Source organism: Furipterus horrens, unplaced genomic scaffold (assembly GCF_987537825.1).
Source record: "Furipterus horrens unplaced genomic scaffold, mFurHor1.1.pri manual_scaffold_7, whole genome shotgun sequence".
Lineage (NCBI taxonomy): Eukaryota > Metazoa > Chordata > Mammalia > Chiroptera > Furipteridae > Furipterus > Furipterus horrens.
Genome location: NW_028327177.1, coordinates 41,531,828 through 41,553,818, shown reverse-complemented (window position 1 = coordinate 41,553,818; position 21,991 = coordinate 41,531,828). Strand labels below are relative to the sequence as shown.

The following is a 21,991-nucleotide window of genomic DNA, read 5'->3' as shown; positions in this document are numbered from 1 at the left end:
ACATGGACAATGGGGTGGGGACTGAATGTGGGAGAAGGTAGGGCAGGGTGCAGGGAAGCAAGAGGGGGGAAAAAGTGGGACAACTGTAATGGAAAAAAAAAAAGAAAAAAATTTTAGTGGGGGAAAAAATAAAAATATAAAGAATGGAAATGCAAGTTCAGTGAATATTAGAAGGACAAGTTTTCCTTCACACTGTATATTTTTCTCCCTATCCGATCCCTCCAGTGTTTGGCATTCTAATTGACATAAGTTTCTTTGCATAAAACTAATAAGACCAGTTGTTAATAGAGGTTTTTTTTTTTTTTACTAAGACTTTGACTGGAATGTCATGCCTAAAGGAGACATGCTTGGGCTCTGGTTGTTACCAAAACGCCCTGAGGAACTGGGATTGACTTTCAAAGGTAATAAAAGCCCACGAGATAAAAGGCCTGGTAGCGTGGTTGGTTGTGCAGTTCACAGCAATCTTTCCAGGGAAGGAATGAAGGTTGTTTTCCTGAAAGATGGCTAGAAGGGACCTTAAGGCACAATGAAAAACCAGAAGGACTTGGAAAAGACAGGTGTTTACAGGCAAAGCTGAATGCCAGGTATGTGATTCTGCTTCTGTACCCTAAAGGGTAGACTGAAGCTCACCCTAAATGTTCCGTGCATAAGTTCCAGCAAAGCAGAACTAAAGATCATAAGTGATCATTTTCTGTTCTTGTTGTGTTTGTGCAAATAAACAGGATAAATTAAAAATGGACTTAATGCAGTCCCTTTAATAACAAGGAAGGTAATCTTAGGGAGAAAAATTGTAATTCAAGAAAAATCACAATGCTCAGTGGTAGACTATAAAGTAGTGCAGGCTAACCGTCTTTAAAGTTTATCTTCATTTAAAGTTTGTTTTGATTTGAAAATTAAACTATGTCTATGGTATTATCAAAGATGTTTAATTTACAGGCAAGTAGAATGTCAAATGCCTTGCAACTGGATGTCTTCCCGCTAAGACAGTCCTACAGATTTAGAGACTTGTATGTGGGTTATGTTATATAAATTAACATGTGTTTTCTGTTTTCAAAGGGCATAAGCCTATGATATCATTACCTGAGTGATTGTCTATACATATAGGCCTCACTTAATCCTTTCTGCAGCGCTGCCTCCTGAGACTCAATGGTTTGGCTGAACTAAGTGGCTGGGTTGGTAAAGTATGGGGTGATCTGTGGGCTTCACTTTAAAACTGGTTTCTTTTTTCTGTCCTAATGGCTTGGACAGAAAGACCCCAGAGATCTGAAAGGGGGGAAACCTAAACTATTTCCCTCAACCCAAACTAAGTATAATGGGCAAAAGGGTTTTGGACAGGTGAGATGTACCTGGCATACCTTCCTCCAAAGAAGCCCTTTTTTTTTGCCTAATGTGGGACATTGAAAAATTAATCCCTGCCTTTTATCATCTAGTGGTTATGGATTGAATGATGTCTTTTAACCCTGTTGCCAAATCTGTTGCCTCCAGAATACAACAAGGATGCCAGCCTGTTAAATCAAGCATACCGTTGTCCGGGGATAGCCAACTGACCTGGAGTCTGCATGATCCTTCCCCATGTGGGAAGGCCAACCTCGCCTCCACATCCCCACTCTTATTAGGGATTTCTGGACCCAAGGGTAGGTAGGACGACGACCATGTCCAGCTTGAAGCAACTAGAGGAGCTCGAGACCTTCACCCATTGTTCTTTATAAGATTATAAAGGGTCTTAAGTATTATTAATTAATAATTAATTCATTATTAAAAAAATAAGAAGAACAAGAATATATGAAAGGGTGAGTAGGAGAGCTTGTGTGTACAACCCATGGCCATGGACTTGGGGAGGGGGGATTGTTGGGGGAGGGGTGGTTCTGGGAGGAGGGGAGCAAAGGGAAGAATTCCAGATCATAGGGGCTTCATAACTCCCATGGTCCTTAGTAGGGATATTGCAGTGTTATGACTGAACAGGAAATTTTAACTCACCATTCTTTTGTCAATTGCTGAGGGTGGTTTAGCTGGTTGAGATTTTACAGATTCTAGATCTTCAAAAATTAATAATACCTCATGCATGTAATTCAGCTGGGCCACTCATGTTGTCTACTAATAGGTTAAACAACATCTAGGGTTTACAAACTAGCCTTTTTAGTTTCTCCATATGTAAAATGGAATATTCCATAATTGTGCACTGAAAATGCACTTGGATATATGCGAAGACAAAAGAAAAGCTCTGTACAATGAGATGCTTTATTGGGGTGGCTATCTACACAGGATAGGAAACTCTGACACTTTACAGAGTTATAATTGTTTGGCTGCACCTAGGTGCATGCCCTAATTGTAACCGTGTCAGCAATCATTGGTGAGCGGATCCAATTTGATAGTCCGAAGCCTTGATTTTCTCAAAGGTTAAAGCTGGAAATAAAAGCAACACTGCTTTGTAATGTCTGTTGATCCTGAGTTAATAATAATGTCTTTGGAAATGTGGGGGAATCATTGCCTATTCTGAAAACCACAGTTTGCACTTAGTCTTAGCTATGGAGGCTACTAAATGGGCAGGTCAAAGTTCTCTGGAATGTTCTTCTTCCAAATGTTTCCTATTTAACTACACAAAACATGGAGAAATGATAGGCCTCCAATATCATAAACCCACAAAAGCAAGAGGGAGAAAATCCAGAGCCTCTGTTCTTATCTCGCTCATGCTGACTGCACAGGACTCCGAACAGTAGGGAGGCATAAATGAAATTTATCACCAGGTAAGCCTTCCAAAAGACTAGGCGGCTGAAGAAAGTGTCTTTCTCTGGTAGATGGCATTTTCCATTGTGCAGGGGGAGGCTCCCAGATCCTGGAATCACCACGTTTCTCCCTCCCTGAACCTGGAGCCTGCAGTGGTGCACAAATGTGCACTGAAATTTTTAAAAATGTTCACTGACCTTTCTGAAGCTTTCATGCTGCTTAAGAATCTACTGACCTACAGGCAATTATGGCACATAAATGCCTAGCTTCTGCTGGGAATTCAACTTTGGGCTTCTGCCTGCTGCTTCTCTCCTTCATCCTTTCTCCAAGCAACCATGTTCAGCAGCAAGACTCCAACTGCTTCAGCCCACAGGGAGAGCGTGAGGCCAGACTCTCTGCCCGGGCTGGCTCTGGACCGCTCTTTGCTTGCAAACATTCAGTTACTGGGAAATGTGGAGTCAGCTCTGCTCCTGTTTCACTTAATTTTCTTCACCCCATGCAATGGGTTTTTTTCTTCTGCTGCCCCAGCTGTTCTTGCTTTTCCCAGGATGGCAGGGTCTGCCTCAGCTGCAATCTCTGCTTTCCACAAAGTTCCTGTTGCCTACTTGACTTAGCTGCCCTGCCTAGAGCTTTCATTTCCGGAGCCTCCCAAACCAACGCTGAAAACCTAGCAGTAACAGCAGCAGCAGCTAGTGACAACAGCAGTTGCGGAGGCAGTGATGTGGTGTTGACCCAGAAGTCAGACGTGGGTTCACATTCTGCTTCTGTTACTGTTACCGTAAGCAAGAATCTCCGTTTGTTCAATTGTATAGTGAAGATAATGTCAATCTGTTGTAATGTCAGTCTGAAATAAAACAACATGTAAAACTTCCAGTATATAGTAGGCCCCTCCTACATCAGTTTTCACCTCTGCTTCCCTTCCAGAATGTAAACTGCTTAAAGCTGTGTTCTGGGGTCAGTATGCAAATATACAATAAAAATGGCAACCCTGCCTCACAGAGCCTACAAACTATTTGAGGCAGTGAGTCCAAGTGGGAGAAAAGTTAAAACCTCACCTGGGTCTTAAATCAAATTTGGAAACAAACAATGGGAGATAAACCACAAAGCAAAGAGAATTGGTGAATTAAAGTGCTAGAGAATTTCAATATGGAATAACCAAGAAATATTTTATGGAAATGATGCAACTTGAACTGAGCCTTCAAGATGAGTAGACAGTGGAGAAAGGTGGGCGTGCTGAGCAGAAGGAACAAAGAACAAAAGCGTGGAGTCAGGGCTGTGCAGGTGTGTGGGAAACAGGAACATGGAAACCCATTTAGGCAGGAGCAGATGACTGGTTCTCCAAAGACGGGAAAACTAACTGACAAGAGGGGTTGGGACAGTGGGTCTTTGCCAGATTTAGCAAATATTTTACGATGTGCTGTTAAGTGTGAATTTTAGATAAACAATGGGTAATTTTTCAGTCTAAGTCTGTCTGCAGTACTGCATACTTCTACAAAAAATTATACTTGTTTATCTGAAATTCAAATTTATCTAGGCATCTTGCATTTTATCTGGCAACCTGACCTTAAATGCCAAGTCAAGGATTCTGCCCTTGACCTTGAATCACTGAGGATTTTAAAGAGAGGAGTGAACTGATGAATAAAGCATTTTAACAGAGATCATTGATAAAATGCCAGCATGGCTTGGAGAGAGAGAAAGCTTAGAGGCAGGAAGATTGGCCTTTGCATATTCTTTCCTAGTTTAAACCCTTGCTCTCATATATACAGACAGAATTCTTCTAACAGCTTATATATTTTTGTTGTTGTTGTTTGTTTTGTTTTGTTTGTTTTTCTTTCCCTGCAATTAAAAAAAAAGAGATGTGAGAATGCTGGATAAAAGCTTAGTGACTAACAGGAAGGTGTTTCTCATTAACATTAATCCAGGCTTTTAGGACTATATCATGCTATATTTTATCAGTGGAGGGGGACAACTCCAGCTCTTTCTAGAATTCCGTCAATGAATCTTAGTGATGAACATGTTTTCTGGAACACTATTGCTTTCTTTTTACGTTGAGTCTACAAAGAAAAGAAAGAAGTTTGAATAGTAATGTTCTTCCTGAATATTTCTTCAGCCAAACTTAGAAAACCACTAGGACATGCTTTTTATTCATTTTTAGAGATTTATCTTGTTGCCATTTAAAATTAGGTTTCTGTATTGAATGTCTATTTACTCTCTCAGTAAAAGATAACAAATCTTTAGAATTTTTTTCTGGGTAAAGAAATTTCTAAGATCATAATTTTAGGACAATTTTCAATTTAGATATATCTCTTTTTATTAACTTTATAAAATTTGATCTAATTTGCTAAAATTTAGCCTGTTCAAAACTGATGGTATTATACATCTTGTTGATGGTTTATTTCCTCAAGTGATTTTACTAAATATTTTCACTGAAAGAGACGAGACCTAAGCAACTCTCCCAATTCTGAAATTGATTTTAGAAGATGCTGAAAATACATATGTATCTGTATTAAGTAATTTTTCCATTACTTAAATAAGAAATTAAAATATGTATTTGCAAAATCCTGTTAATAATATAGATAACCCATGTGCTCATCTTTGTCAGCTGGTACAAGACGAAGTAGAAGTTAATATCAGATACTTTGATACTATAGTCAGTTGAGATCTTATCTCAAAATGTTTTAATGAGGACACTAGATGCATATACCTGGCACCACTTTCTTTAAAAGCACTGTGAACTCATTTTATTTTTTATTTTCCTTTGTACTAATTGCATTACTTTATATACTTTTTATTGTATTTTTTCCATTATCATTTAGTTCCCTTATACCCCGCTCCTTCCCACAATCACCACACTGTTGTCCATGCCCATGAGTCCTTTTCATTTTTGCTCAATCCTTCCACCCCATTCTCTCCATCCCCACCCTTAGCTGTCATTTTGTTCTCTATGAGTCTGCCTCTATTTTCCTTATTAGTTCAGTTTTTTCATTAGATTCCACATATGACTGAAATAACCAATTAGAGAAAGACAAATACCATATGATTTCACTCTTATTTTAATCATTGATGAGCAGTGTTTGCTCCCCAGTATCAGGAGTTTGGGGTGGTGGTAAGCAAATTGCTTTTAGCATGTGATGCTTTCTCATGTATAAATAAAATGTATGTCCTAAAAGAGAAATTATTCTTTAACTACTTTATCTTCTGAAGGTGATGTTATTTCTTGAAATGAGGATCTTCAGGTGCAAAGATGCAAATGATAGAACCATCTCCATGTGATTTTTGAACTAAAACTCAACCCAGGACGCCTAACTAGTAACAAAAAATTCCATGCAGAACATGATGAGACTCATTGTAGAGAACTAATCTAGAAGGTCCACAATTTCAGAATATGAGATCTAAGTCACAAATGACACCCACATCTGTCCAGGTGGTGATTCAAGTTGAATTGCTGCAATGACTTGACTATGCTGAATGCTGGCCACAGGCATGCCTCTCTCATCACCCTGGAGACTGCAGGGGGAAATCTGCTTACCAGAGAAACACACCTTTCCCAGTTTCTGTGCTCTGAGCTCAGGGATTTGGGACTGAGTAGCCAGGATCAGCTGATAGATATATACCAACCCTTAGAGTTTAATTTTGTTTGAGATTTTGCTTTTTAATTTAAATCGTTGTAATTTTGAGTATCATTCTCTGTATAGCTGGAATCCTTGTCTTACAGTTACTGAAATAAAATTCTTCAGGATTATGTAAGTGATTTCAAGGTTAGGAAAACTGGTCTTTCCTCCAAATCCCATTTCTAATTCTATAGATTAGTCTTGGAATTATTTTTAAAATGCCACTCACTCTTCTGACCTTTTCACTCCAATTTCATCGTCTTAAACAACTTGGATTGGTTTTGCTCATATTTACCAATGTCAAACCCTCCTTCACCAGTTATCCCCATTACCTTCTCCCCTTCTTTGTACAAAATGAGGTGATATAAATAAATGCCTGTAGCAAATGAACATGAGAGTTACTGCAGAACAGATATAACGGAGCAGTAGTCTTGATTTTTTTTTTTTTTAGCTTATTCCCAAATTCCCTACCCAAATTTTGACTTATAGGCTATTGCTTATTTTCATGACTACCTAAGTTTTGTTCCCTTGACTTATGCTTCTTCTTTCACTACCTCAAAAATATATATAGAAAGATAGATACGTATAACATAAGCTTTCAACTAGTTTTATTGAAGACTAGATATGCTTGGCTATGTTCTAAAGAAAAGCTTAGTTTGGCTTAAGGGTAAGATCAGCATTTCCTTTCATGTAGAAGTTTCTGAGGCTTACTTTCAGATATCTTCTTAAATAATGTGGGATAATTGAACCTTTAAAAAAATAGACCTTGTGCCCTTTGCCTGAGGCTAGTAAAAAAAAAACCCCAAACCAAAACAAAACAGGCTTTTGGGTGTAAATTAGTTTGGCTTTAGAAAACTTACATCATATAAGCTAAGGGTCTTTGAAGAAGACAAACTAATGTGCACATACCTTTTTTTTTTTTGATAGATGACCCATAAAAATTTGCCAAAAATATGATTGAAATCTGCATTTTCATATGATTTCAAATTCTATTAACTGTTGGGTAACCTTTCAGGGTTTTCTAAATTTGCCAATCTGCCACATGCACATAGCCTCCACGAAGACAATGCATTAAAAATTATTTATTCAATGCCAAGTAAGATGCTTCCTGACCCAGTCAAGAAGTCAGCCACATTATCCATAAAAGTCATAACATTGGCATGCAGAGCCACAATGGTTTTTTATAAAAGATGAAATTAAATGTGTCATGTTCTGGTGAGAGGAAGAAGGGCTGTGCTGGATCAGTGAGGTTCTCTGAGGAGATGAGGGTAGCAGCCATAAGGATGGTGGGAAGTGATGAGAAACCTACCACTGTGGAAACCAAATGGGAGTCTGGATAAGTTGAGGAAAACTACAGGGGACCCACAGGGGTGTTTGCAGCATATGGGAACCTTGAGCTGTCCAAGGAAGTTGGCACCCTGGTACGTCAACAGTCTCTCTCCTCAATTTGATATTAAAAATGTGCTAAACAAGAAGCCGCATATTTTTGAAAAATAACCCTTGAGAGTTCAGGAATCTTCCTTTTGGATGCCATCTTTTTTTAAATATAGGAAAATATTGTTGTTGTAAATGAATGTATAAATATTTTAACACTTAAAAAGCTTCTAGATCCCATTTAAATCATTACTTGCCCAATGAATGTATCTATCTCGTCTTCAGAGCACTCTTATGGGCTCGACCAAAGGATGTCTGCATCAATTCCCTTCTGCAAAAACAGCATCCAAGGGTTTCACTGACTGAAGAACATGATGCACTAGGATCCGCTAGTTTAACATCCTTCCCCGAACTGATGCTGCAGAGTGGAGTTTCTGGAACAAAGGTATCATGTACTTACATACTTTATTATTTTGACACAAAATGATTCTGTGTTGTGTTGGGAAGCAACATGTAACCTGGTGTCCTATGTTTTCTAAAATAAAAATTGTTAGCATAAAATTATAAAAAGGTTCGCATCCTAAACATGCTCTGTGCTCCAAAAAGGGGCAGCGTGATGCAATGTGAAATCCTTCCAACAGAGGGCTCTATGGGTTTGAGTTACAGCAAAAAAAAGAAAATGAGAGAAAACTCCTTGGGTTTAGGTTGCTATAGTAAATTCTGCATTATCCTTAAAAATAGAACTGATAAAAATGGAGTCAGTTGAGTTGAACTGGAGGAATCATCCAAAGATTAAATGGAAGTTCTACTCTTACAAAATTTCATAATTCTTTGAATCGATGTTCTTTTCAAAAGACAAAATACATTTCACCATCTCTAAATAAGAAAGTAGGCAAATTAGAGATATTCCAGGCATTGAAGTACTATTAATATTACCTCATTCAGTTACATTTTATAAGAAAGAAAGGAGCTACTGCATTTATACTCTCTTTGAGACTTTTTATCTTTGCTGTTGGAAAATAATTTAGTGTTGATATAAGGAGATGTATTATGTATATAAAATGCATTGTAAATATTTAATACAGAAAATATATGTTTGCATTCATGCACCATGAAAAATATTACTAAAATATTTTATAAAAACAAGTGATACTGTTTAAAAGGTGAAGTACAAAAGCATAAAAATAAGTTGAAGTGAAATTTATTTTTCTATCTATGCACACTATGCAGTACACTTTTTCATGTTAAATCTAGTTGTTTATTCCATTTTCAGATCAGAGAAGCTTACAATATATTCATTAAAGTAACACAAAAAATAAACTATAGCCATAAGTTATTTTTGGACTACAGATCACAATCTTCTGATTCAAAGAAATGTTTTATTTTATATGATTTCTTTCAATATTCTTCAGAATGCATGGGACCATTATATTCTATGAGCAGACAGCTTTTAAAAATTTAACTCATCTTATTATATCTAATTGAAAATGTTTATCTCATTTGATGTAGAGGTGCTTTGATGGTATGACTAATATTTGATTTAAATAAATAGTTTTGAAGTTTAGATCTATTTTCTAAAATATATTTACCTAAAATTCCAAAATTACCCTTTTAAATATTCTCTAAATGTCATTGAGAAATGCTGGCATTTTAATAAATGCCTATATTAACTATCAAAAAAAGGTTTCCTTCTAGATCTTCTTGGATATAAATGCAAAGTTTAATTTAATATTCTGGGTAAGCTATTAGTATATAAATTCTGTATAATGGATTCATTTTATCTATTTGTAAATAATTCTATATTAATATATCTGTATTTATAATCTGTGTTTCTTCAAAATGCATATAATTGTTTTTACTGTAATGGTTTTCATTTGCTAAGATTTTGCTTTGATCTGATAAGATTAATAAACAAATTCTTGTTTATTTTGAGTAATATGTTCATGACATATGTCCTTACTATAATCTGTTATCAAGCAAATAAAATTTGGTTTGGTTATCCATAAAAACATTTTTAATGTTTGTGATTTACAAAAACATTTTGCTAAAACAGAATACTTTAAACACAGTTACAACCTGGATGTTCATATAGAGGAGTTTGATTACCAGTTATATTTCCACTTGTCTTTTGTTTTCTTTTTCTATAAATTGGGGAATGGTGACTTCTAATAAAATCCAAAGAAAATTCAAACTAAATTACTTATAGACATTTCAGGTATTTTTAAAATAAAAGTTCTTTTGTGATATAATTTTTATAGTGGATAAATATGTCTTCTAATTTTTGTTTTGTTTTATGTAAAATGAAACTATCTGCAACATGATGACTTTTCATGTATTTCCTAATAAAAATTCAGCAGCTAACAACTTTGACCTTCATAGGGCTACTGTTTTAATATTGCAAGATTTTACCTGTATTCCCCAAATTCTTTCTTACATGTAAAATCTTCTAGAATATTTCCACTTTCACATATAGGGAAAATTATTTTGTTTGGCTTATTCATAGGCACTCTGTCCTATAGTGTAGAGAACAGAGTGGGTATGGAGCACATTTCCACAGCATCCTTTGCTAAAATAATTGTTTTTTTTTTTTTTGTCATGGCATTTAGGTATTCACATAACTTTTCCAGGTAGTGGTCAGCCTTTAGTAATATTTCAAAGATTTTATTTAAAAGATTATTACATTAAAAAACATGTGAAATGCTGAGTGAGGGTATTGTAGTTACATTTTAGGCTCCTTTTTGACTAGGGATAACAATCACCTATATCTAAGCATGCTTTTATGTAATGTCAGCAGCACACACACACACACACACGCACACACACACACACACACACACACACACACACATATATATATATATATATATATATATATGTAAATTTTTAAAAGGAAGTTGTAGAGTGGAGTACCACATCATGTTGACAGCAAGGCAGAGATCAACATTATTTGCATCTGTGAGTATTGCTTTGTATGGTTACATAAAAAAACAAACAAACAAACAAAAAAACAATATTATTTTCTAAAACTAGCACACAAAGCTAATGTCTTGCTTTGTGCACCTGCCAGTTTGGGTTGCTATTAAAGCCACCCTGGAAATTCTCCTTTCTTTGTGTAATATTTTATGCTTTTCTTTTCTTCAGGCAGATTGGTTCTGCTTGCACTTTATTCCTGAACTCACGTTCATTCAAAATGGATTGGCAGACTTAAATGCTCTATCTAGAGCTGCTGCTGCTGCTGCTGACTAATAATGCCCCTCCCCCGACTCCTACCCTTCCATACTGGGACGATGATTCTCTCTCTCTCTCTCTCTCTCACTCACAGGCACCAGTGACCCTATTGTCAACACAGAATGCATAATGGTGACGTACTCAGCAGTAATTTTGGTGATGTTTTGCTTTGCATGTTTTAAAAGTATTTCGAAGAGTATAGATAAATGTGCCCTAAACTCCCCCTCCCCACCTTTCTATATGCTGATATTTGGAGCTAACCTCTCTTCCGGAGGGGCAGAACTGCAGTGGCTGGGATGCTTTCAGGGAACAAATATGTGGCTCAATGGCTTTTTCTCTTTTCAATAATATTAGTACCATATCGATTTAATAACGGGGTGATTGAATACATTTTGATGATGGGGCAGTTTCTCTGATCTGTGAAGGAAAGCATCTGATTTGTTCATGTACCAATTAATTATTTAAGCAACAGAAAATACAGGCTACTGTGCTTCCCTCCTGCAAAGAGAAGGCTGTGTGTGTGTGTGTGTGTGTGTTGTGTGGCCTGTTGTCTGTGCTCTTGGACTTATGGTTATGCATATGTGTATATCACTTAGAAGAAAAACTTGGACATGAATTTCTTCATTTTGACCTTGAAAATTATTGGGAAATTTTCTCTGTGTGTGTCAGATAGGGTAGAATTTTTATGTAATAGAAACAATCCTTTTTCTTTTCCTTTTTAGTATGTTTTTCCTCCCTACCCACCTAAATGGGCCTCAGAGCTAAACATCACCTTTAATTTTAATTTTAATTTCTTGCCTGTATTTTGTTAGCACCTTTTCTGTTTTACAGTTTACTTACTAATATGGTACTAGATCTGTTATGAGCAAACAATAGTTTTGTTTCATGTTCCAATAAACATTTTCTATTCCTTCTTTAATTTGCTTAGGTTTGGGGAGACTACTTCATGATATTTAGGCTTTAGTTCGTCTTGTTTTTTAGGGGTCCCTCAATTTTAAGGTAAAAGGAGAGCATATTCTTGGGTCATTATAAAATTTGTTTCTTTGTATTGTGACAATAGTGTTCATATGCCTGACATCCTTATAATAATATTAAGCTCTATTTTTTAGTGTGATGTACTGTATACATTTGTATAAATGTCACAGCCTGTAATCACTTCCTTTGTCATCGACGATTAATCTAAAAAAATCGAATAATTCACTGCCCCTTGCCATTTACATATCGTCTGCTGCCATCTGCTCTTCTCAGCAGCAGTAAATGATGGGTAATTAACTCAGTGCCTTTGTCTTTCCCTTGCTGAATGTCTGACACATATAGATTTTCCTCTGTGTGCGTATGCATGCATGTGTGTATGTGCAAGTAATGGGAAGAGGGAGGGGATGAGAGTGAAAAAAACGAATGATAGTGCAAATATGGAAGTCAGTCTAAAGTAATTTCAAGAGAAAAAGCCAAACAAAGATATTAGGTCAGAGAAGGGGCTATATCTCATGACCTTAAGTCTTCTAAGCCAAAAAGAACTGCTAGAACAATGGCTGTTTTGCACAAGGAAAAGGGCTTTTCTAAAACTTCAGTGGTCAAGGTCAAGATGCAAAATCAAGTAAAGGATCCAAAGCTATTTGTATCTACCAGAATGTAAAAAGATCATGTAAATGAGACTGAGTGTAGAGTACTTACAACCCACATAGGCCTTCTAATTGACTTCTGAACCAGTAGCCACAATCTGTGTTTTGAGAAATGGTTATAGACAGGAAATCTCTGTTGATCTTGACTTGACATATTTTTAAAATTAGGAAGGATCAAGAGGAACTTACCAGGGCTTATAAGACTGGGGAATTACATACATATGCTTATTTTAAAGGGAAACAACATCACTAGCTTGGCTTTCCCCAAACCTCCTGTTAAATTATTCAGTTCCTTGTGGTGTAGCCCAGGAGTACTTTAGAAAGGAATCCCATGTTATTCTGAGGACTTTATCTATAATGTTGCTCTAGTAATTCTTGTCTGATATATATATTTTATAATGCATAAAGTTATCTGAAAGGTGGTTGATTTTGATAATGTTAGAAGAAAAATAATTAAAAGATAAAATTTTAAGGAAGGACAGAATCTGTCTTGCTCAGCATGGTTTTTATGCTGTCAAGTAAGCCTATAGGCTAAGTACCAGAAATTTGCCATAATCATTTTCACATAGAATTAGTCAAGTTTACTTCAGTTAGCAATGATGATATTTTTACTTTTTTGTAATCTAAGCAAGCTAAATACAGCAGGTTCTTGAACAAGATTATTTCCTTCAACATCGTTCCATTAAAACCTTGATTAAAAAAATGATTCCAGGCCAGAGCCACTGTCTGTATGGAGTTTGCACATTCTCCCCACATCTGCGTGTGTTTTCCTGGGACCTCTGGTTTCCTCCTACATCCCAAAGATGTGCATGTGAGGTGAATTAGCATGTCTACATTGTCCCCGTTTGAGTGAATGTAAGTGATTGTGAGTGGGCCTGCAATGGAATAAGTGGTTGGAAAATAATTACCTTATTTATTTTTATTCATTTTATTTAAATGTATGTATAGCTCCCATTTATATTGATGTTTAATATTAGAAGTGTTTTGGGTCTTTTTTGGGGGGAAGTTTGGTTATGTGTTTATGACTATAAATATGATATAGAAACTCTTATTAACTATTGTTAATTAGTATAGGTAAAATTGATTTATTTGTATGTCATTTCACTTAATGTTGCAGTTTTCAAGAACCCATTGAAAATGTTAAGTGAGGACTTACTACTCTACAATTCTTGTTCTCAAGTAGTTCGTCATTTATATATGTATTATATAACTACTTATATATGAGAGAGAGGGGAAAGAGATTATTAAATCAATCAATCAAAAGAGTTAAGACGTAGGTATCTAAGATTCTGATCTTATATTCCTTAATATTTTTGTCATTGTGTGTTCTCAAGGTTTGAATAAACTTTGAACTCCCTACTGAAGGGGAGTGATCAATATGGAGTCCAAAAAAGCTCTTGGAGTCCATTTCAGTCTCTGTGAGACTTTCTACGTGATACTTCTGTTACACAATCCCAGCTCAGTGCCTCAATTTTTCTGTCTATGCAATGGCTTTGGAAACATTCTCTTATTTTTAAAAAGAAATAATTTAATAAAAAGAGATCATTTTGTGCATTTAAGCACTACATTCCTAATAAAATTGTAATGCATATGGTAGTGCTCAGTCCTGGTACCTCAATAGGAATATTAATATTTCTATGAGACACGAATGCTTAAAAACATTTATCTTTTTGCTTAATTTTGGTATTTGTGGTTAATATTCACTTCAGCATATACTGCGACTGGTCTTCTGAAGGTTAAGTGATTTGTCCATAATCATAGAACAATTGGACATCACTGGAAGACCATTGAATTGTTGAATTACATTTTCTATATTAGTTTCAAATGACTGGCAGAAACAACTTAATACATACATTATGTGATGAAATGGCTAAAAAAATACATGATTACTAAGACACTTAAATATAAGCAAGGAACATTATAAACATATAAAAATGGACTCCATATCTCAGAGCTATTGTGTTAACTGTGCAAAGTACATGCACTTTATGAAACCACTTAAATTTCATAAAATTTTTATGACTTACAGGTAAATTTGTCAGCATCTAATTGAGTAAGAGATTCTTGAAATCTTTCACTGCAATTGTTAATTCAGCATCATTGTTCTCTCAGGCTGTTACATGACCCAACTAGCTGGGAGAACAATATTGCTGAATATAATTGGCATATGTCAGCAAAATATAATTAGTACCAAGCCTCTTTTTGAAATGCTCTTTTTGTTGGTTTAAAAAAGCTTAAGATTTCTTCTTGGATTAAATTATAGCTTGGATTTCTCTCTCATTTGATTTTGGTAGGTCTTGAAAAAAAGGAAAATTAATTTAAGTTTTGATTCAAGAAGTATATATTGACTTCCTGGGCTGAGCAAACACTCCAGGGTTGTCTTTCCTTCAATGGGTTTTTAGTTTAATTCTTAGTCTGAGAGTACTGTATAGGAAATATGGGACAGTGTGTAATCAAGGGTACAGTATTCCCTCACTTATCGTGGGCATTTCATTCTAGATGCCCCCTGCGAAGTAGGGACCTTACATTTATTTTACACTCTTAAACCTACGTAACTTTAACAACATACATGTACAGTACCACAAAATCCCACTATATAACAAAAAATCCATGATAAATAATTAAATATAATATTTAAAAAAATCTTGTGATACAGTGAGGCCACGATAAGTGAACTGTGATATAGAGAGGGACTACTGTAATCACAAATCCCCATCTTACATCAATTCCCCAATCTCTTTGAGGTTTGGAATAGGTGTGATGACTAGCTCTCAGGGATTGTGGCTTGGTACTTACTGACACCAAAGACATAGAACAAAAGAAATGAATTGTTTATCACAGCACCTCCTATATGTTAACTCCAGGGGTATTATGGCCAATGTTGGTAATGGGGAAAATATGTAATAAATGTCTTCTACTTCACTGTATAAAAAGTAATATTAATATTTTATAGAAAAAATATTGTTATATGTAACTCTTTTGCTGGGAACTGAAAAAATAATTGCTCAATTGTTTTTGTGAGAAAAAAATTCACAAAATTTCTTCAGAACTTAGAATTGGAATGAAACATCATTTTAATGAATAGCTGTTTTAGAGTCACCGCTAAACATGTGATTACATTTCTAGGTGAAATGATTATTTTACCTAAGAATGTTGTTCCTTTGCAGTCAAAGCCAAGTTTAAGTGAGTGGTCCTATCTGATCCAGCCCACGGAGTCAGCAGGATGGAACTGGAGGAGTAAGGAAGGTAAGGACACAGATATGTAGCCATTTATACTGGTTCAAACCTATGCTGGTGATGCATGAATGTGACACATCAGAGACATATTTCAATCACATTCTCAATGCCAAGGCTGTCCTCTCACATTGTTAACCTAATCGAGTCCCACACTCTGGATTCTTTCTTGTTTGCACTTTGACCCTGGATTGGAGGTTCTTTGACACCATCCCTGCCTCCTAAGAAGTCTGTCCCTAATTTTCCTGGCCTACAGTCCTTGTTTCCTTGTTTTTGTCCTGAGTCCTGTGTTTGGGAGCTTGTCTTTCTTTCCTCTGTCCTTCACACAAACCATGGTTATCTGGCATTTATGTTATATATCTCAAACTACACCATCATCCTTTACTGAACAGGGATCATTTTAAACACAGAAAAGTTCTGCATATAAAATAAACTTGGGGTGTTGGGGAGAAAAGGTGGGGGATATTTCTATTTATCTACATACATGTAGGCCATATCGAGACCTGGGGAGTGTTATGCTAAGTGAAATAAGCCAGTCAGAGAAACACAAGTACCACATGATTTCACTTATATGTGGTATCTAATGAGCAAAATAACAAACAAAATAAGAACAGACTCATATATACAGACGACAGACTGACAGCTGTCAGGGGTCGGGGGTTGTGGGGGCTGAGTGAAAACTGGTAAAGGGATTAAACAAAGAAAAAAAAAACATCTCATAGACTTAGACAACAGTGTGGTGATTCCCAGAGATAAAGGGGAGTGGGAGGAGGTAGAAGAGGGTAAAGGGGGGATAAATGGTGATGAAAGTATAGACTTGGGGTGGTAAACACATAATAAAATATATGGATGATGCATTATATTGTAGAATTGCACACTTGAAACCTATATAACTTTATTAACCAATGGCATCCCAATAACTTCAATAAAAATTTAAAGATTAGTTGAATTTAGAAAAGTCTGGAAAATAATTAAAATTATCACAATTATAGACTTATTGTGGTGACCACAGCTTATATAAATATCAAATCCTTATGTTGTACACCTGAAATGAATGTTGTATGCTAATTATTCCTCAATTAAAAACATCGTAATTATCCAAAGGAGATTTAAAGGTAAAGACCATCAATCAATTTTGCTTTTTTCCAGGATACTTATCCATAAGAAGTAATATAGACAGAGGCTAAATAAGCTCCTTACAAATAAGCAGGCTGTCACAGAGAAATCTAATGTAGGGCAAGCTCTAAGTAGACCAAGTAATAATGATATCTAGGCCACAAGAAAATTCGATAAGTGCCAATGAAACTTCCAAAACAGGTGAATCAAAAGGATGACTATTTGACATCACCAAAGAATTATATGCTTTATTAAAAGGTATTCAGCAGTTTTAGTTTAAAAATAATTAGTTCACCATGTTAATAAACATGTGAGTTTTTCAAGATAATAATTTACATGTCATCTTTCATGAGGCAAAATGGGAAGAGAGCTGAATCACAGGTGGGAGAGATGGTGACAGGGTAGGGCACTGAATCTCGGCAGGCTTAGTTTGTTCATCTGTAAAATGGGTCTGTGATTTGCAAGAATACTGTGGAGAGCTGAGGGTGCCATGAAGATGCTGTATGAATGGTTTCTAGGTGTTTTTCCCCCCTAGTTTTAACCAGAATAACTCCAAATTGGTGTTTTTAATTTTTCAACTTACCCATGACTTTGTTTAAAACAAGGACTGCATAGCTAGAAAAAAATGTTTGAAAACTCTTGTTCTAGATGAACCAGGAAGCATAGTATGGCCTATAGAGGAAGATAGGCTTTGAAACAGGCAAACCTGGTTTGAATCCTAACTCCAGCTTTGACAGAATGGGAGGAGGCAAAAAAACCCCATAAAAGTTGTATTTTAGATAAAAGGTCTTGGTGAGGCTTTGAAGGATGGGTGTGAAAGAATAGAGGCTAGCAACAGGGAAAATATTTAGGATATTTTGATATCATCTGGATATGAAATAATGAGCTCAATTCAGGCAATGGTAATAGAGATTGAATTGGAAGTGTAGATTAAAGAAACATTTGGGAAGTTAGAATCTATAGGAATAAGTACTGTTCAGGTTTATGTGATGAGGTGGTGGTCTACAATGACTGTCATTTTCTGATGACATTGACTGGAGGGAAAGCCAGGGAGAGGAGCACTTTGGGGGGAACATGATAACTTCACATATGCACATACAGTGCTTGAAAGACAAGTTTATTAGGGTTCAGAATATAGAAACAAGATTTGGGTGATGTAGGGAGAAATGAAAGTTTTTTATGTGTGAAAATATTGAAATCATTAGAAATCACAGCAAAAAAATATTAAGACCTTTTTGGAGGGGGCAGGGGAAGATTCTGTAAGAAAATTAATCCTGAATGCCCTTAGGCATCCATTGTATCTAATGAATTAATTTCATTTCTCTGCATCTAGAATGGTATTAGTTATATACAACCTGTATTAGGGTCCTCCAGGGAAACAGAACCAACATATATAGATGGAGAGAAAGGAAGAGGGAGAGAGAGACATTTATTATAAGGAATTGGCTCATTTTTTGATGGAGGTGGAGAAATCCCATGATGTGCCACCTACAAGCTGAAGACCCAGGAAAGCCAGTGGTTTGACTCAGACTGAGTCCAGAGGCCTGAGAACTAAGAATGTCAAGCAGGAGAAGATCGATGTGCCAATTCAAGCCAACAGGCAGGAAGGCATGAATTCTTCTTTCTTCTGCCTTTTTGTTCTGTTTGGGCCTCAACAGATTGGATGATGGCCACCAACATTGGGGAAGGAAAGCTACTAACCTTATCTACTCATTCAAGGGCTAACTTTATTCCAAGACATTTTGATAGATATACCCAGAAATAATGTTTAGCCAAATATCTGGACATCTCACAGTCCAGTCAAGTTAAGACATAAAGTTAAGCATCACACCATTCTTGGGTGAATTAAAAAAATAGACATCAGATCATTTTGCATGTGTGATAGCTGAGAAAAGTGTGAAAAGAAAACCAAATTTAAAGGCCTGATGAGCATCAGTAATACTTTTGGGGAACTCACAGAGTGCTGTATAACATAAATCTGTGAACAAATATCATTAACAATGATAGCAGGTAAAAGTCACAGTATCAGGGCTGCTAAGCCAGACAGTTTCTGGTTTCTCTGTCTGTCTGTCCCTGTCTCAGTTTGTTTTTCCTTTGTCTTGGCTTCTTTATCCAGCTGGCACTCTATCACTCACAGCAGCTCTGGAATGTTATCATCCTCAATTTAACAATCCCGTTGGAAAGCACACATCTTTCCCAAAAGTTCCAATAAAAGTTCCTGAAATGATTCATGTTGGCCTGGTTTTCATCTTGTGCCACTTCCTGAACCAATCATGGAGGCCCTTGGACTAGAACACACTGATTACTGGGGCCTGTGTCACAAACTGCTGAAGGAATGTGATGGGTTCCAGCGGCACCACATGGACTGGGAGAAGGGACAGGAGGATGCTCTTACAGGTTGCAGCCATCCTGAGAAAAAAGCAGGGATAGATATCAAGATGGCAAACTGACAAATGAGCTCCTTGACAATACAAGCAACCAGTGACTAACACGTCTCTCATGGTGATCTGGACTGTACAGGATGAATAGGATTTTACGAAGATCATATGGCAGTGTTTAGAATTGTGAACATTCCTGGTGAGGGAGGTATAATTGAACTGTAAACCAATTATCTTGTGCTAACTATGGAAAAGATAGAAGGTCAAACTTCAAATTTTAGCCACATTTACAAACATAATAAAATTGTTCTGGCAACTGGAAAGAGTGATAATATACTCCTATATACCTTGTTGCATCCTTCATCTTTGGGCATTGAAATTCTGAAATGTGAATTAAAAATGAGATGGCACTTCTTGCACTCGTAATTTAAAAAATGGGGGGTGCAGAGACATGCACCTCTTTGAATAGCAAACCAAGGTAAGCTTTCGTAATTGTGAAACAGAAATTTGTGTCCAGAACACAGATTCCTGGGGGAAGGAAATACCACACTCCACTCTAAGCAAAGACTTATTGAAGATGGAGGCGGGGCACCTCTCAGAGGTGAGCAGGGTGGAGGTAGGGAAATGAATAGGTTCTTGTAAATTTACAAGAGACTAGATTCCTGTATATGAAGGAAAACTAAGTGGAAAGAAGACCTACCAAACTAAACCAAACTAAACCTTTCTAAAGTGCAGAATACATCTCTTTGAATAAAATAATTATTTTATCTAAAAAAAAGTAGAATTATTAGACTCTTCTTGAAAGTATGTTCAAATAATTCCAAAAGCAAACTGGATTATTTATTTTCATTCTCATTTTGTATATGATCTAAAATTTTGAGAAAAAATAATAGAGAATGCTTCTATCTAATTTAGTCAAAAAACTTCAACTTGAAAATAAGAAATCAGAATTATTTAATGCTTAATAGGTCAAATGGTTTACGGCAAATTATATTTGAGGAAACACTTTTAGATTTCAAAGTAGATTGTTGAAGTAATAAGGCAGCAGTTGTAAATGTATTAATTTTGTATAACAATGATTCATATTTTTATGGAGAAGTTTAGACAGTCACAAAAAAGTAAACATAGGTTATTGCATTTAAGTAGTTTAAAATAAAGATAATTGGGGTGCCTTTATGGGTCAATGAGTCATGTGCTCACTGTGATGGAGAGTCAGGCAGTTTTTACATATAATAATTTAATCTGAAATCACAAATTTGAAAATCAATCTTTATAACATATAAATACTATAAATAATTAGAGTCACAAAATGTACTCATTTATTTATTTTTTAATCACCTATTCAACAAATATTTCTAGTAACCCCCTGTACCAGGCACTTTACAGAGGGCTGGGAAAAGAAGAATCAGTAAAATACAGCCCCTGAATTGAGGAACTCACTGTTTGCTTGTTTATTTTTTTATTGCTGTAAAAATAATAATTATTGGTTAGAAAGGATACTGTCTTTGAAAAGTACCTTCCTTCCAGTATTTTTACATACTTCGCATACTTCACTATATTTATCCACACAGCAGAAACATTGAAATGAGAAAACAGAAGACTATATGGTGTTTATATGTTTAACATCACAATATAATCAGTGCCACCAGCCTGCCATTCTGGGGGCTCTGAGAAGACAGAGGACACATTTACTCAAGTTTTCATTTCTAGCATCACTCCAATCACTGGGGAAATTTGGGGTAGGTGCCTGTGGCTGAGTGTGTAAGGATCACATGACAAACTCAAAAAGACAATAAGAACATGCTTCCTTCCTCACAAAACAAGAATGGAGGTTAAAATTTTGGCTGCTATATCCCCAACCTCTTCTTCTGGTCTTGTTTCTGAATTCCATAATAAATCTAGGAAGCAGGCTATCCACCTGTGAGAAGACGGACGCTAAAGGTATTTTTCAGACGGGGAAGCCCAAGAGTTCCACTGAGAGCCTATGCCCAAGTCGGAAGATCACTTGGAGAGCTGGAAGACTGAAATAACTGGTCCTCTGAGCTGCAGGGAGATTGGGATGATGGCAGTCTCCTTGACCCAGAAGGCTCTGGGGGATAGTTAACATTATAGGTCGAAAGGCACTTGGAGTCCAGATGTGTAAGCAGAGGGCAGACTTTCTCCTTTAAAGTAGAACTGAGCCCTGGACTGGCAAGGTTAAGCCCTTTAACCCTGGGCCAGCTCTGTGGGTCCCTTCATGAGCCGTTCCTTCTAACTTATCCACCTTACCTTCCCCGCCTTCTTCTGTCACTGTGAGCTGTGGCTAGCTAGCTGCATTTTAATTATGCCTGTTAAGAGTGCCCTCAGGTGTCCTCTAAGAGAAAGCTGCAGAGATGGGCCGGCTAGACTGAGCTTGAGACCCTGATGGGGAGAAAACCCTGGGGCATGAGGACTTTGGTTTCAAGAAGTTTCAGGGCTCCTGGGCTCACATGAACTCCAAATTTCAAGTTACTGAGGTTAGACTAATGTGCTAGAATACTGAAGTGTTTTGGAACAGGATGCCTTGTGGATTTGTCATATCTTAGCCTAACCTTGCAATAGGAAAAACGTTCACTTAGGTGAAAGCACTGACATTCCTGGGATCTTTATTCCAAGGATCTGTTGGGAGATTATAATACTCTTGGGAGACAGAAAAGGAGAAAGAATGGGGCCTGGGCAGAGTAGA

The 21,991-nt window shown here is 36.4% G+C and overlaps 1 long non-coding RNA gene across 1 annotated transcript; it reads left to right on the top strand.

The window, feature by feature from the left end:
- The first annotated feature begins 11,014 nt into the window (after positions 1-11,014).
- On the top strand, positions 11,015-19,420 carry LOC150004341 (uncharacterized). The gene is made up of 3 exons (XR_016512284.1): positions 11,015-11,069; positions 15,727-15,805; positions 19,026-19,420. It is a non-coding gene; the product is annotated as an uncharacterized LOC150004341 (long non-coding RNA).
- Positions 19,421-21,991: the final 2,571 nt, after the last annotated feature.